Source organism: Camellia sinensis, chromosome 12, assembly GCF_055761805.1.
Source record: "Camellia sinensis isolate YWXY chromosome 12, ASM5576180v1, whole genome shotgun sequence".
Classification (NCBI taxonomy): domain Eukaryota; kingdom Viridiplantae; phylum Streptophyta; class Magnoliopsida; order Ericales; family Theaceae; genus Camellia; species Camellia sinensis.
Window position 1 is genome coordinate 137,485,699 of NC_138972.1, and position 17,613 is coordinate 137,503,311.

The following is a 17,613-nucleotide window of genomic DNA, read 5'->3' on the forward strand; positions in this document are numbered from 1 at the left end:
CCGTGATCAATAGTGAGAGAAGAGAGTGATGAAGACAATCAAAGCTCTAATTTGAGCCCTAAACCAATCCAACTACAAAGCTGCTACCATTGGATCACTGTAAGCTTCTCTCAACAACCTTTCTTCCTCCTCTCATGTCGATATCGAAGGCTAGAGTCTCTCTCTCTCTCTCTCCCCTTTACGTTCCCATCTTGGACTGAATCGCGTTTCTCTTTGCACAGAAACACGATTCTTACACGTTTCTTTCTAAGAAACGCAGAATTGTGATTCTTACTCAGAATCGCCACCTAGTTGCATGATTCCTGTAACTAAGGGATAGACCAGCATGAGATTGAACAATAAAATGTCAAGTTGACCACAACACAGCCATCCAAGCCAACTTTTTCACTTATATGTTTTAAAAAAATTAGTTCCAAAACATAAGACAATAAATTGATGATTTTGCTTAAAAAGAATGTCAATTAATGTGAAGAAGAAAATGATAAACAATGTTACAAAACCATAATATGACCCTAATTTGCATAATATTTTTTAGATATATATGACACTAATTATCATACATTTGCATAAAATGAAAAAATATTTTAACTAATTATCATACATTTGCATAATATACAACACTAATTTGTATAATATTTTTTAGATATATAACACAAAGTAATTTTACATAATATGTTTCATATATATACCCATTAATTTATAATAAATTCCATGTCTTAAACCTCTCTCAAACTCATTTTTACATTGATATTTCATTGTAAGTTAAAAAATATGTGTATTAACTATAGCGGGTTTGGTTAGCGGATTATAAATTTTAAAATTTAAACCACGGTTGGCAATTAGAGCTGTGCGTATTGATGCAAATCAGTGTGTTTTAGCAGATTAGACGGTATTTTGCACAGTCCTACCTGTGCCTTTAGTACGGTGTAAATAAAATAAGCGAACAAAAAAGGAGAAAATAAAAAAATAAAAAAATAAAAAGAAAATAGAAAGAAAAGGGGGAGGAAAGTGGATTGGAGAGAGAATGCATGAGTGAACAAAAAAAAAGAGAAAAGAAGGTGGATGAGTGGGCAAGAGAGAGAGCGAATGCATGAGTGAACAAAAAGGAGGGAAAAGAAAGTGGGTGAATGAAAATTAAAAAAATATTGACCTTAGAATGAATTTGAAAATTAATCTTAGCCAACAATACAAAATATATCTCTTAAATATTTTGACACATTTTCAAAAATAATACTGCATCATTATATAGTTTGAGAGACATTATTTATGCGTCATTTCCATTGACGAAGATATCCAAATCCACTTGCTCCATGTTATTCTCATGCCTATCTTTTTCAAGCCATTTATCTCTCTTTTCATATCTACCATGCAACTCCCTCTCTCTCTTTCTCTCTCTCTCTCTCTCTCTCTCTCTCTCAGCATTTATCCATCCAATTATTCCAAACATTTACCAGTCAAACTAGAAAGTTTCAATATGAATTGGAAGATAGAAATGAGGCAAAAAGATCAGTAGATATTAAAAATCAAAGGGAATATACACACAAAAGTCAGCAGTGCTATGCAGAATATGCAAACCGGTGGCTCAAGACAAACCTCCAACTTTTAATATACCTGAGGAAACAAAAAAAATGTTGTTCTATCCACTTCATAACAGCAGTGAGAAGAATTTACTGAGGGTTCAGTGGGCGGCTATTTGCAGCAGAGACTCTGGAGCCCCCATTCAAGCAGCTCTTTGCTCGTGTCATCCTTGTGAACAATCACTTCTATGAAGCACAAACAATCACTCTTAGCACCCATTGCTGTATCAATTGCCTCAATGAGCATTTCCGCATAGCGCACCTGCAACAGTGAGTGAAAGAAATGGTTTTTGTGATCAGCCATCGTCCCATTTAATGCATCAAAGCGAATGCATTTAAGCTTCCCGACTCACCTTTGCTGTCCAGCACTTGCCTTCACTGTTGTGGATTGCATCGACCAAACCAGTGTAGTTCCAGTTCTTGATCACATTGTAAGGCCCATCATGGATCTCAACTTCTATAGTGTGTCCGCCATGGTTTATAAGGAAGATGATGGTCCTCTGTTCATATCTCAGCATTGTTGACACATCTTATGCTGTCACCTGCCAAGTATTCACCAAAATAGGTGTAAGCAAGGACAAATTCAGAGTAGTGAATCCCATTACTGCAATCCCTTAAGTTTCTAATCCTTCATATTATGGATGCTAGGTGACATAAGATGAAGATATACAAACATCAACGTAGGAAGTATATCCAATATAGTATTCATAAGATTAGGAGAATTTACAAAAATCAAACTATATTATATACAATGAAGATTGAAATGTATGCATAATTACCTGGAAGCTACCATCACCAATGGAAGCAATCACTCACTTATTCCATGCAGCCTGTGCATATCCAAGAGTCGCACCTACAGCCCAGCCAATTGATCCATATTGCATCTGGAACTCATACTTGCAAACCCCAATTTCATAATATTTTTTGCATCATAAAGCGTAATAAAACCAAAAAAAGATGCAACATTCTCTCCATAACTTACCCACATCCCTCAGGCAACTTTAGTTTCTGGCAATTAAACCAAGAGTCCTTAGTCTCAGTGTAGACACCCCATTTTTGACCGTCCTCAAGACTTGGACGTCACCGTTTGAACACTCGGTGATTATCCATGTTGGTGTTCGTTTGGAGTTCTCGGAGGTCTCGGCTACGCGCCTTGCCTCAGGATCCCCGAACTCGACCGTTTAGTGTCTGGTTTTGCACCAAACACTTGCATTTTGCCTTGGAGGGGCAGGGAATGCCTTGTGAGGCATCCCCACACACCACCGGCAGTGGCTAGAGGCCACCGGCTGGTTTTTGCTGCCACCAGCAATTTATATTGCCGGTCGGCACTATTTAGTGCCGGTCAGCACTCTTTTTTGCCAAAATGGCATCTTTGGTAGGCCGACTACTGTGCATCTGCTTTTGCAGATATTTTAAGATAGTTGTCTTTCTTTTGGCTCCCCTCCATGTGTATGGAGGGATCTCCCTCTTTAGAAGCTTGTCTTGTAAGCTTTACAAGACAATAAGCTCTATAAAGAGAGGGGCTCTCCCTTGTTGCTAGGGTTAGACACTTGAGGCACCTTAGATATATTTAGACAGCCATTTTTAGGGTTTTGAGTTCTAGGGTTAGAAACCATACACTTTCTATCTCTATATCTCCCTCTTGTGTGTGTTAAAGTGTGTTTGTGTCTTACTATTGCACACAAACACATAGTGTTTCACCTCCACTTAGCTACTGAGGTTCTAAGACGTTGGTTTTGGCGTTTTGGAGCTGGATTCCAGCCAAGGAGGGCCATTGGAGCATCATTTGTGAAGGTGGTCTACAAGGGTGAGAAACTTCCTATTTAATCCCCATTTTTGCATTGTATTTTTACCTGTCTTAAAATTGTTTTTGAGCTTAGTGTATAATACAAAAAAGTTCTGTTTTTTATCCCTCTTGATTTTTTATTAAGGGTGTTTTGTGGTTTGGAGGTGTTTGACCCCTCTTAGGCCTTGAAAGGCCTCATTTTGTGCTATTTTGTGCAAGTTTCGAGACTTTGGTGTTTGGGCCTTTTCACCACTAAAATCTTGAGGGATTTCAGTGGTGAAGATGGTGCCTTGAAGTCTCCAAAAGGGGAGGGCCACCCCCTCCCCTTGTTGTCCTTGAAATGGACCCATTTTGGCCTTTTGAGGGAGCATCATGTTAGAGTGCGTATTGACCATATCTTGGCTCCTTTCCTTGCTTAATATGTTGTAATATACCTCTGTTTTTAATTGGTTTTGGTACACCACGCATGCTTAGCATACCTACCACGTAATGCCTTGTTATTGCCTTAATATGCCTTAGGTTGTTAGCCTTTGTTCAAGCATGTTTTAGGCTTAGTCTTGTGAAGGTTTTGTGCATATTTTGCCATGTTTTAGGTCTGTCCATGGTTGTTTGGGTCGGATTTGGCATGCTTAGTATAGCCCCTTTGCATTTCGGCTTGTTGGCCTTAAGGGTGTGAATGTATAGCATGACATTTTTGCATTGATTTGGTGATTTGGAACCATCCACCATGTCATTTCAGTCCCCTTTGCATGCCTATATGTTTGCCTTGAATGCCTCCTTAATGCTTTGAAAGCTCGTGTAGCATGTTCCATGTTTTGGCCATTGTACATGCCTTTGAATTTGAGCCACTTAGATGCCATCTAGGGGGTCCCCGTTGCATGTTCTAGGTCTGCCTTGAACCTATTTTAAGTCCCCTTAGCCTTGTGAGGCTTGGTTGGTTTGGTCATGGTTCGAGCCCCTTTGACTTGCTTCAAACACTTGGGCCATTTGTTGCATGTTTAGCTTGACTTGTTGCTTGGTTTGGCACCATGTTTTAACATGATTTTCAGAGCTTATGTTGCATGCTAATTGTCCATGATATCCATTTTCAAGTGTGCTTGAGAGTTGTCCAATTTGTGCCTAAGTGTTGGCCTTTAATCATGTGCATGTGTGTATGTGTTTAGTCCTTTATTTTGGTCACTTTGGCCACTGTTTTTAGGCCTATTTAGAGTTGCCTAGATCATGTATAAGTCCCTCTTTTCACCCATTTGCATTGCCTCATGTTTCCTTGTATGCTTGCATAAGTGCCTTGCCATGCCATGTTGCATCCTTAGCTTGTATGCCTAGGTTGCATTGCATCTTGCATGCATGCCTTGTTCCTTGACTTGGTGATGGGAATTGGGCCTTGGTTTGTTTGTTTGGTTTGCATTTCATTTGACATGAAAGTTGCACACTTGATCACTTGGGCCATCATGCATGGAAATGCGTGATTGGTGGTCCGAGAATCGAGACACATGCCCCTTTGAGTCATTACCATGATAAGGGACATGATTGGTGCATATATGCTTGAATTGTATTGCCATGCAAGTTCTGTCCTCTGCTGCTGTGAGTTGCAGGTTCTGTAGGCATTATTTGCCGACCGGCAGCATAGATTGTCGACTGGCAGTGAATAACCAGCCGATGGACTGATTTTGTGCCGGTGGCCACATGACACTGCCGGTGTGCATTCTACTCAGCCGGTGGTGATTTCCAGTGTCCAAGGAAGCAGTCCTGAGGTTTTGGTAGCCTCTAGAGGAGTAAAAAAAGGAAAATAGAGGCAGACTATGCATGGCCGTGCACTTCCGGGCGAGACTCGAACATGTGTTGCATCTGGCTCTCCTCCCGAGGCCGTTTACTGCTTTCATTAGATTAGTTAATTTGTTAATTAATTAATTAATTTGTAATATTTAATTAGCTTGCGTAGTTAATTATTTGTAATATTTATTCGGTCCCTCCGAGCGAGGGCAAATCTGTAATAAGTGTGGGTGAGTGTGTGTATGTCTTCCAACCCCCACTTCTTTCTTCCCTTTTACTTACCTGCTTTGATGGTTAGTAGTAGGTCATTTTTAAAATTAGCATACCTCATGCTATGCATGCGTGCATCCATACATTTGTCTTGCATGCACCGGGCTCAGTACATCACGCTAACTGCATTTGTACTTCAATTCCAAATTGAATACGTGCATCAATTGACTGCATTTCACATGCCTTGTTTAGGTTAGCCGAGCCTACTCTAATTGCATCCTGTATGTGTTGCATTAGACATTTAAAACATGGACTTGGATCATGCATTGATTACTAATAAGTTCTCTGTTTTGGCACGGAGTACGATGTAAGTATTTATGCTTTAGCATCTCGCATGAGTGTGAATGCTATCATGACAGCATGTTTACCATGTGGCTAGATGCTTATGTGTTAAATTGCCTGAATGCCTGTGGGTGAAGGTTGGATTGCTGAGTTGGAAAAACTCGTTGAAATCCGTATTTTAGCCTACTTGCGAGTAGCAAATTCCAAAACATTTTTCCAAAACAAACGGGTGTGCAATGTTTATTTCCAAATTAAGCAATCTAGTCTATACTTGTTTGCTGTGCGCATAATATAGTAATGCTAGGCTAATAACTGGGATAAGAACACATAACGTTTTCAAAAACGGATATCACGGTTAGTAGAGGCCGATCTTCGGATCGGGCGAGAGGGGGTGCTCATAGCTGACCTTCCCCGATCGTACCCTAGCTGCCGAGCCGAGACAACTCCGGTGATGACGGACATGTGGCCTTCGGCACCAAGTCAGGGTTTCCTAAATTCCCCCATAAAAAATATTTAGGTGGCGACTCTGTATCTGGCAAAGCAGTCCATGTTTGGCACTACTTTTTCAAAAATCTGTTTCTCAAAACGATTTGCCGGATTTGGACTCTTTGGTTCAGATTAAGAACCGTAACATCAAATCGAGAGTCCGAACTGTAGCGTGAGGTCCCACGCGGGTGCGTCTACAGTTTCTGGCGACTCTGCTGGGGATTATTAGAGAGCTTGACTCGAACTCGTGATATCCTGTTTTGATTTCGCTTATGTGTTTCTTTGCATTGCATGCGCATTGGTGCGCCTAGGAACACAGTGTTTGCCATCTGCCATTCCTGAACGGTTTGCCGGAGGCATGTCTTGTCAAGGCATGACCATAAGGCTGACCGGCTATGGGCTCTGACAGTATAGGAACACAAACCCCGGTTTTACCGGGGTACCCTTTTTGACCATTCGACCTAGCACATATTCGGATCCATAGTGACCATTCCAAGTTAGGACAGACTGCTTACCCGATGTTAGGTTGTTTGAAAACTGCTGTGTGCATAGTGAAACCCTAGCTCCTGACAAAATAGGACAGGGAAACCCTACCCCAACATAGGGGTGTTTTGGTTCTCACTTATCTGCTATGTGCTTTTAGAGTGTATCTCTGCAGGAAACGTACATACCAGTTTGTAAGTTTGAGTATCGGGCCCGAGGGTACCAGTATCAGTATTGTTAAGAATCGGTTATCTGCGGGTATCAGGTTCAGTTTTGGGGACAGTGATTCTAGGGAACAGTGATCAGTAATAGAGTGCAGTTGTTTAACTACACCCGTGTTTGATCCATTTGGGGCTGAATTGCTGTTTGTTTTCCCTTTCAGTTCAAAAAGTTCAGAGAATTGAGACAGAATAGCCAGTGTTCCCCCTTGCTGAGGCAGGACTTACGATGACGTAGAATTCAGAAGAGTTCGTGGTTATGACGACCGCATTAGATCAAGGGATCACTTTGCAAAGTGAGACCAACATTGATATGCCACATCTACCCAGGTCGCCTGTTGTGCACCCGGTCTGGGCCCCCCAGTTATATCAGGCTCGTGAGCCCACTACATTTGAACTAATGGGGATGATAGGTGATCTCCAGAGGTCTGTGGCGGATCTCACCTACGGAATGTCAGCTTCACCTCCAGCCGCACCATGTGCCGGGAGTTTTGTACCCCAGGAGCCCCCGTTGTTGAGGCGAATTGTGATTGAACTGAGCCAACCGGAGATGGCCTCCAGCTATGGCAATGACATGCCAACATCAACCCAAATCCTCGATCAGGCCGAGGCCAGAGGAAAAGACAAAGCAAAGATAGACGCCGATCCCATCGAACAACTGCTGCGGGCAATCGAGGCTTTGAAAGCCGGGGGGATGAACAAGCAACAGATAACCGCAGTTGTGGCAAAAACTGTGGAAGATGCTTTCCCCACTCCAACTGAGGGGAGTTCAAGTCAGTCAGGAAATCGGGATAGGCCCCGTCATGCCAGAACAGTTCCTCTTATTCCCAGCCCTGCACCTGGGAAAGATCAGAAAGCTAAGGTGGCGCCTGCCGATCCTTTCGCCTGTACGGCTAGTAAGAGCGCTCAGACTTCAAAATACCTGCCCCGAGGGCGCAGGGCCTTTCATGCTCTCTACATGCCTTTGTCCAAGGCACTTCAGATCCTTGCCGAGAGGGGGCACCTTAAACCCTTGGAGCCTCGGCCACTCCTGAAGAATCTCCCCGCCACGCATGATGCTACTCAGTACTACGCGTACCACTAGCAGACAGGCCATCCTACTGACAATTGCTTCCGCCTCCGTTATGAGGTGCAAGATTTGATTGACAACGAGGTTATCCTCCCGCCCACCTCCGCCAAGTCCGTTACTGCCCAGTTACTGGACTTCGAGGACACAGATACTGTAAGTATGTAATCAGAAGATGAACCACCTGCGGGCGGCATTCGGTATATTTTTGGATGTGGCGTCTGGCACACATTTTTGAGCATCGGTGAAACCGAGTTTTGTAAATTCTGGCTTGGGTATCCAGTCAGCCTTTTGTTTTGAGTTTGTCTCTTTGTCTTGAGTCAGTCTTTTTGCTTAAGGGTCTGTCTTGTTGTATCGTGTCAGTCCCCCTTGTATAGAATACCAGGTGCTTCTGGGGTTGTTGCCCCGAACGCCGTTTTGACTTGTAATTATCTGTTTTTGTTTTTAGTCTGTTTCTGCCGAGGGGCCAATTATACCAACAAATCTGAATGAAACAGCTGTGGCTATCCCATTTTCATGCTTGCCTCCAATATAAGTTGGTTGTGCCAAAGGATTTGAATGGACCGACAGTACATCTCGCCTGCTCTCCTGCGCGCCAAGCTCATTGCATTAGCCTAAGTTTTTTTTCCAAAAACCTTTTTGAACACTGCGGTGATAAAAACGAAGAGGAAGGAATTCCTCGGGTTTTGCAAAATTTTGATCATTTTGAGAGAAAGAAAAGCATGCTAAGCCTTTAATGAATGAAACCATGCTTGTCGGCATGAGTACTGGGAAGGACCCTGGCTTGATCCAGATTGCTTCCACACTATCTTCGGCGCGGGCGAGTCGTCGCTTTCTTAAAAACTTTCAAAAACAAATGTTTTACATGGCCCTGTGAAGACCTGTGTGGAACCGCTCTTGAGATTGTGCAGCCTAGGATCGCTCTCAGCCTCAAGATTCAACCCATCCGTTTCAAACCTTGAACCCGTTCAGAAAGTTCAACGGTCAAACGCCATGCAAGGTCTATATGGCCAGTCTTAAAGCAGCCCTCGAGCAAGAGGCACCAAAGCCGAATCAGAAAGAGTAGACCTCGCCGGAAGAAGCTTGTGGAGCAACCGGGATGGATTCTTCTGCAAATCATTGCAACAGCTGTTCTCCTAGATACAGAGAGGCTTCAACTTCAAAAACCATTTGGCATGGACTTGTTATACTTTTACCCTTTGAGAGGCTCGCTGGGCCGAAAACCCGGAAGGGCGACCCAGGCAAAAGTTAGAGCAAGGAAAAAATACAAAGAAGCAAAAAATACAAAAAGAATATATACAAAAAGAAAAGAAAAGAAAGAAAAAATGAGAAAAAGAAAAAGAAATGAAAAGAAAAAAATAAGAAAATTAAAAGAAGCTCGCAAGGTCGAAAACCCGCATCGAGCACCTTGGCAAAAGTTAGAGCCTGAAAAGTGAAGGTTAAAATACCCGAGTGTACCTTAACCGGAACTACGTAAGGCTTGATTCCCATGTTTGGGATACGTAGGCAACTTCATCATGAAGTCCAGCCCCCAACGCTTTCATAGCGTCTCGGTCCATGCAATGGTTTCGATTTCACCCCAAAGTCCAGTCGCCGACACCTTCCTAGGGGATTGTGTCCATATATCTGTTACGACCGTCTTCGTCACCTCTGTGTCCAAGAGTTCGACCACCACCAACGAAGACTGTTTGCGGACTGCTGCGGCATCATCCAGACAAGGGGCAACTTTCCGTTGCCATGAACCGCCGTTCAAACCAGGGGCAACTTTCCGTTGCCATCCACCTCATTTCAAGCTAGGGGCAATTTTCCATTGCCTCCGATCCGAGGTTGCGCATCTCAAAGAGTAAGTTCGATGCTCGTTGAGCATCAGCCGTTTGCAGAAATAGTTTTTGAAAATTTTTACTAAGGTTGACTATTTTCTCGAACACTATTTCGTTTTCCAAAACCGGACCATTTTCTTGGACCCAAAAAGGAAAATTTTCAGTACTTACAGCCTGAGTTGCATGGCTTTCAAATTAGAAATCGAACAAGTACGTTAATTCGACTCTCATTTTGATCAAAACTGTTTTAGTTGAAAACCGAAATGAAAAATGGTCAAAGTGATGAACTAGGGGCACAGTGGAGTTAGGTGTTCTGTCTTTCCCCCGTCATCGACGTACTTGCCAGGAGGGCACTCTACCCACCAGAAGAAATAGCTGTGAGCTAATGGCATCGGGTATGAACCCGCAACTTCCTATTCATTCATTAATCACCCTGGGGAGGGATGAAAAATGAGAGAATAAAGAATAGAGAGGTGTAAGTTGAGAGAAAAAGTGAGCCAGAGGATTTTGAGAAGAAAAAAACGAGCTTGAGTGCCAGAGTGATGTGAGAATCACAAATCCGAAAGGGTGGGAAACAATACCCAGAGAAACTGGCTCCTCGTGATCTGAGGTCCCCCGCCTTTGTTAACGCGTCTGTGTGCTGTGTCTTTTGTTTCGTTTACCTCAACCTTTGTTTTGAGTCTTTCCCGAGCGCGTCTCGTTGTGTTTTAGGTCGTGTACCTTTGGTTGAGTCTTTCTCGTTGTGTTCAGTTGCAGGCTCGATACCTCGTTTGAAAACCCATATTTAATTTCAAAAATCGTCTATGCTCAGAATGCTGTGCCATTCTCTACATTTGGGCGAACCGAAAGAAGGAAGGGAAAATTTGGGGCATCCAAGCATGTTTCAACCTTAGCCGGTTTCGCCTTTGAAGGCCGTCCTGTCAGGTTGGGTTGTTTGTTTGGGATTTGTTGTGCGCAAAATGAACCAAATGCTGTGTTACAGGCAGTATGCAGGTTAATCCCCAACTGAGTAAGGGCTGTGTGTCCAGAATCAGGCAGTGGGTTGCTTAGGTTATTTTTGCTGTTGGCTGTGTAGTTATCTGATTATTACAGTGCAAGTGTTCAATTTTCAGACAACCAATCCATTCCATTTACATTGAGGTGTAAAATGATGAGATGCGATGCAATGCATGAGATACGTAAATGAAACACTTTTTAAGCAAAAAGTTTGTTCATTTCATTATCTTTTCAAATATACAAGTTTTGGAAACAAAAACCTGCCTGCGGCAGTACAAAGTATCCTGACTACTGACAAAAAGAGAAAAGTACAAGAAGAATAATAACAGAAATCTGTATCCATCTCAAGCGGCTCCGAGGGCTATCAGTCTGTCCTAGTCCTCTTCCCGGACGAAGGTCCAGGAGCATCATCAGCATCATCGTCAGAGCCCGAGCTAGTGCCGTCTCCGGTCTCCTCCTCTGATGACTCCACCTCCGGCTCTGCCTCCGCCTCTGACTCCTCGTCATCATCATCATCCGGGACTGGAGCTCGCGAGCTACTCCCGACATGAGCGCGCCCCGCCTTCGTGCGGGGAATGCCCTGCCCTCCTCATTTCTCCCTCGAACGGGGACGGAAGGTCCAGCTGGAGCACCTCCTGCCATAGGAATCTGGAAAGAAGGCTGAAAAAGTACATAAAAGACAAATGCATCAGTATGTTGTGAACAGTTTATCAGTGCAGAATGCAGTGTATGAGTACAGTGAGTGAATGCCGTGAGCAGTTTATCAGTGCAGAATGCAGTGTATGAGTACAATGAGTGAATGCCGTGAGCAGTTTATCAGTGCAAAGTACAATGCAGAATGCAGTGTATGCAGTGTATTAGATGCTGTGAGATCAGTGTATCAGGTGTCATGCCGTGCATTAGATTATGTGAAGCAGTGTATGAATGGTTTGAGGCCAGTGTCAGAAAAACATACCGGAATGCTGTAGAGGGCCAGGAGATCGAAGGTCCGCTGAAGCGTCCCCATCATCGAGGCATTCATCGCCAATGACTGCCGGGTATACTCAGAAGAAGCCTGCAAAAGTATCGGATGCATCAATATTCTGTGGAATATCAAATAAACTGAAACGAGATGACTGTGCAAAAATGCAGTAATATATACTGGAGGTAAGTCGAGGACACCGACGAACTCGTGATCAGCTGGCGGAGGGGCGAAGGGGATCTGATAGGTCATCCCACCCTGCCCTCGGAAAGTCAGTGCAGCAGGCAGGGCAGGCCAGCCAGTCCCCCGTCCTCCCTGAACTCCACCCTTGCTCCAGCTCTCGCTCCTGCCCCAGCCGCTGGCGCCGCGGGCCTAGCTCCCTCCGCTCGACGGCCGCCGCTCAGAGGTCGCATAAGATACGTCTGCACGTACTCTCGGTAGTCGCCGATGCCTCTAAAGCGGGTCGCCTCCCAGCCGATAGTGTAATCGGCCATCTGCTCGGTGGTGAGCCTCTCGGTCTCCCTCATGTCCCCGAGAGGGTAAACCGGGACTATCTGCTCAGGTAACCCTAGGGTCTGGCATAGAAAACGCTCACCCAGGTACCAAGCCCGATAGACCGGGCCCTCCAGTAAGATCCGGAAACGCGAGGTCTCCTCAGCGCCGGCAAACCGATCCCGCGTCACCGCTGGCAAAGGAGCCCACGGCCGCCATGTGATCTGAAAGTAACATACAGGTGGTTACCTATTGCTATTGAAATATGCAGTGGAAAGGCGAAGCCTGAATGAACTGCAAGTAAAACATACCTCGGCAGGGGTAATGGTGTCGAAATAGCGGCGGAAAAAGCCGAATGTCTCTCGTGGCCGCCGAGTGCATCTCCCGTCAAAGCGACGTGAAAACGGGATGACCAGAGGAGTCTCCGTCACTGGTACAGGAGCAAGCCTAGGAAAGTAGGCGTAAACCCACAACTGCAAGATAAACACCAATGCATTTATCAGATAAAGCAGAATACAGAATAAAGCAGAAATGGCAAAGCCGTGTGTTGTGCAGTGTATTGTGTACAGTGTACAGTGTGAACAGTGTACAGCCAGTGTAAAGCAGAATGTATGTGTGTGCCGTGCGTACAGTATACAGCAAGTATAAAGCAGACTACAGTGTGTGTAGTGTACAGAGTACAGAAAATGAAGGGTAGAAATGAAAAGCGGAGAAGAAATGTACCTCCCAAGCCCGCCAGTAGCCTCCGAGCAACTGTCCGCTGCCGCGGGAAGCTGAGCTCATGTACCCATAGAGAGTGGCCAGAGCGGCGCCACCCCAGTCATAATGCAGAATGTCTCGGACATCCACCAGTGCGCGGAGTAAGCAGAGAGGCACAGTGTTCGCCCGGTCGGCGAAGATGGTCGTCCCGAACAAGAACATAAGGAAGCCGTGAGCATACCTCTCCACGTCCTCCTAAGTCATCTGCGCCTCCTCCTCCAACGCGGGCTGGACCCTAAACTGTACCTCGAACCAGGAGTACCACACGTAGCCAGGACGCGCTAGAGGCGGCAGCTCGCCGAGCAGATGGATCTGAGCGGCAGTCCACCCGTCCATGTCGGTATCAAAGGGGATCGGATCACCCCCTACCCCGATGCCTGTGAGCATCGAGAAATCGTATGGGGTCATCGTCATGTCCCCTGCCGCAGAGAAATGAAATGAATCGGTGGTGTCCCACCACCTCTCCGCCAGAGCGGCGAGTAGAGGTCTGCATGTGGCAAGCCTGGAGAGTCCTCGGCAGAAGGCGCCAAAGCCCGCTCAGTCCACTATGCGACGGACCGCGTCAGGAAGCTCGTCGTACCACTCCCGAGCGCCAGTGTTCCCATACCCGCGGATGGTATGGGAATCCTCCTGTAAACAGTAAATAACAATTGCAAGACAACATTCAAAATGCAGTTTTGAGAAGCATACGGATGTAGCATGTGTGCAAGTTTGACAAATTTAAACAAATACCGGGTGCCGGTGTGCTTACAGTGAACTACAGCGTGTGATGCGTCAGCGTGTTCGGGTGGTTCAGAATAGATGTAGCATGCGTGCAAGTTTGACAAATCTAAACAAATACCGGGTGCCGGTGTGCTTACAGTGAACTACAGCGTGTGATGCGTCAGCGTGTTTGGGTGGTTCAGGGCAGATATAGCATGTGTGCAAGTTTAACAAATTTGAACAAATACCGGGTGCCGGTGTGCTTACAGTGGACTACAGCGTGTGATGCGTCAACGTGTTTGGATGGTTCAAAACAGATGTAGCATGTGTGCATAGTTTGACAGATTCAAGCAAATACCGGGTGCCGGTATGCTTACAGTGAAATACAGTGTGTTTGGGCGATTCAGGGCTAATGCAGTGTGTGTGCATGTGTCAGTCTCAAGCAGATATATCAGTTGTATGTTTGTTAACGACTAACTACAGTATACAGGGTATCTGAGCTAAAGCAATTAAAGAGTACAACAAGCTACGACAGTTTTTGTATCCAACATTGCAAAAAGTAAAGCAGAGGAAAGAGAGTTACCTCGGAAGCGTCGAAGGACAGGTGGGAGGTAGGCTCACGCAGTAATAGCTCGGGTGGCACGTGGCTCTCGAAGCTCCGGAACTGGCGTAGGCCGTCGGGGGGCAGAGCATGAATCGCCAGCCGGTAGGTCGCCGGGTCGAACGAGCGCTCGCTCAAAGGTAGGAGCTCGACCCCGGGATCCATCTCGTGATCCGGGGGAGTCCCGCCGCGTGGAATGTCGTCCGTCATATCAAGAATGATGAGAAAATAGCCGGAAGAGGGAAAACCGGGCTAGAATACGAAGAGTCAACCGAAAAGTCAACTCCCGAGAAGGTCGAAAATGGCCGGAAAGGTCGGGATGTGAAAAGGGCACGGAAATCAAGAGGAAAGCAGAGGGAAACAAACCCCAAAAAAGTGGAAACGGTAAACGAGGCACCGAAACAAAGTTTTGTTCGGTTGAAAATGTCCGAAATGCGAAGAAAATCGCGAATTCAACGACGAAATGGGCGTAGAGTGCGAAGAATCGAGCGAAAGAGGAGAGAAAAACGCTTTAGAGAGAGAGTATGTAAGTTTTCGGCGGAAAGGAAAGTGAGGAATAGGGTTTAGAAACCCTATTTTAAAACACCCGGGGTGAAATGTCGAATCTGCCCCGACTCAGCAACTTTTTGCCGGTCGGCAATATTTTGTGCCGGCCGGCACAATTTTGTGCCGATGGAGTTATTTTTCAGCCGGTGGTGTTCCTACAGCCTTGTTTAGGCCATTTGAGCAGCTTTTGGTCTTCATAGCTCAAGAAAGTGCAAGAAAGTGTGTCTCCGATGCTCAACCGGCCTCCGTTTTGACCTCGGACCGCGGCTTCCGTGCGTAGCACTGCAACTCATACAAGGTGTATCCTTTTCGTATCCTTTTGGCTTTTACAAGATTCAAAAGTTGCCCCATGTGTATCGCGTATTATCGCACTGTTTTGTGCATTTCAAACCGTCGCACTGTTTTGTGCATTTCAAACCGTCGCACTGTTTTGTGCATTTCAAACTGTCGCACTGTTTTGTGCATTTCAAATCATCGCACTGTCTTGTGCACTTCAAATTGTCGCACTGTTTTGTGCACTCGCGTTGTCTAACGCATCGCGCTGTTTTGCGCATCTCACTGCATTTTGCATACATTCAATCGCGCTATTTTGCGCATCACACCGTCCTATACATTTTGCATTCTATAAGGCATGCGTGTCTCATTTGTATCATTTTGCATCCTATAAGGCATGCGTGCCTCATTAGCATCGGCACGTGTGCCCCATTCTCATCGGCACGTATGCCTCATTAGCGTCGGCATGTGTGCCTTATTAGCATCGGCATGTGTGCCTTATTAGCATCGGCACGTGTGCCCCATTTGCATCGGCACGTGTGCCCTATTTTCATCGGCATGTGTGCCTTATTAGCATTGGCATGCGTGCCTCATTAGCATCGGCATGTGTGCCTTATTAGCATCGGCACGTGTGCCCCATTCTCATCGGCACGTGTGCCCTATTTTCATCGGCATGTGTGCCTTATTAGCATTGGCACGTGTGCCTCATTTTCATCGGCACGTGTGCCTCATTTGTATCATTTTGCGGCGGCACGTGTGCCTCATTTTTATCATTTTGCGTTGGCACGTGTGCCTCATTTGCAGTGGCATGTGTGCCTCGTTTGCATTGGCACGTGTGCCCCATTTACATCGGCACGTGTGCCTCATTCTCATCGGCACGTGTGCCTCATTTGCATTACCATGCGTGCCCTATTTGCATTGTCTTTCATTACTTGCGTAGACCGCATGCTAATTACATTATTTGCGTAGACCGCAAGTTAATTACATTACCTGCGTAGACCGCATGTTTGTAATCCATTTCATTATTTGCGTAGACCGCATGTTTGTAATCATTCCATTATTTGCGTAGACCGCATATTAATTTCATTATTTGCGTAGACCGCATGTTAATTACATTACCTGCGTAGACCGCATGTTTGTAATCTATTTTATTACTTGCGTAGACCGCATGTTAATTTTATTACCTGTGTAGACCACATTATTGTTCAATTTCTTTACCTGCGTAGCCCGCATGTATTGCTTGCGTAGACCGCATAATTGTTCAATTTTATTACTTGCGTAGACCGCATTATTGTTCAATTTCTTTACCTGCGTAGACCGCATGTATTGCTTGCGTAGACCGCATAATTGTTCAATTTTATTACTTGCGTAGACCGCATTATTGTTCAATTTCTTTACCTGCGTAGACCGCATGTATTGCTTACGTAGACCGCATAATTGTTCAATTTCTTTACTTGCATGAACTGCATTATTGTTCAATTTCTTTACCTGCGTAGACCGCATGTATTGCTTGCGTAGACCGCATAATTGTTCAATTTTATTACTTGCGTAGACCGCATTATTGTCCAATTTCTTTACCTGCGTAGACCGCATGTATTGCTTGCGTAGACCGCACAATTGTTCAATTTCTTTACTTGCGTAGACCGCATGTTTTGATTGTGTAGACTGCATGATCATTTAATTTCATTACTTGCGTAGACCGCATGCTTGTTCAATTTCGTTACTTGCGTAGACCGCATGTTTGTTAATTTCGTTACCTGCGTAGACCGCATGCTTATGATCAATTTCGTTGCCTGCGTAGACCGTGTGCTCCACTTACATGTTTGTACCTTCAAAGCATTGTTATGCTTCTCACCTGCTTTGCGTTGTCACGCATTTTCAAATACATAAATATGCATTGTACCTGTTAAGTTTGTTTTCTTTTCAGGCACGATATTGTATGTACGGTTCATTTGAGGCTGGTGCAACCAGACGAACCGGACAGGTATTCCACGGTCTAGGAGACCTTAAATCCTTGGAAGGTGCAAGACCTTCGGCACATTGATGTGCACAGTTCGCTTGCATTGTCATGCATATCAAAAGCCGCGCGTTGTCGCGCACTTCAAAATCATGCATCATCATGCATTTGCATCTCAAAAACAAAAAACAAAAAATATATAGTTGCATTGTCATACATCATTGTAGTATAGTGTACATTGCATTATAGATTGCATGCATTCATTGCATCACCTTCCATCTATGGCTTGCGCCTTTCCATGTTGAGCTTGGTTTGGTATGTGCCCATACTTTTCACGTCGAAACATAGTTCAGTGGACCGTTCTATGTTAGCCGCGGCTTGTTTGTGTACATGCCTTTCCTAGGCAAGATTTGGTTTGGCCTGCGTGCCATATCCATTGCATTGTAGATTGCATGCATTCATTGCATCACCCTCCATCTATGGCTTGCGTCTTTCCATGTTGAGCTTGGTCTGGTATGTGCCCATACTTCTCGTGTCGAAGCATAGTTCAGTGGACCGTTCTATG

The 17,613-nt window shown here is 45.1% G+C and overlaps 1 pseudogene; it reads right to left on the reverse strand.

The window, feature by feature from the left end:
- Window positions 1–1,667: 1,667 nt before the first annotated feature.
- LOC114322491 (pyruvate decarboxylase 2-like) overlaps window positions 1,668–17,613 on the reverse strand; it is an 82,911-nt pseudogene continuing 66,965 nt past the window's right edge.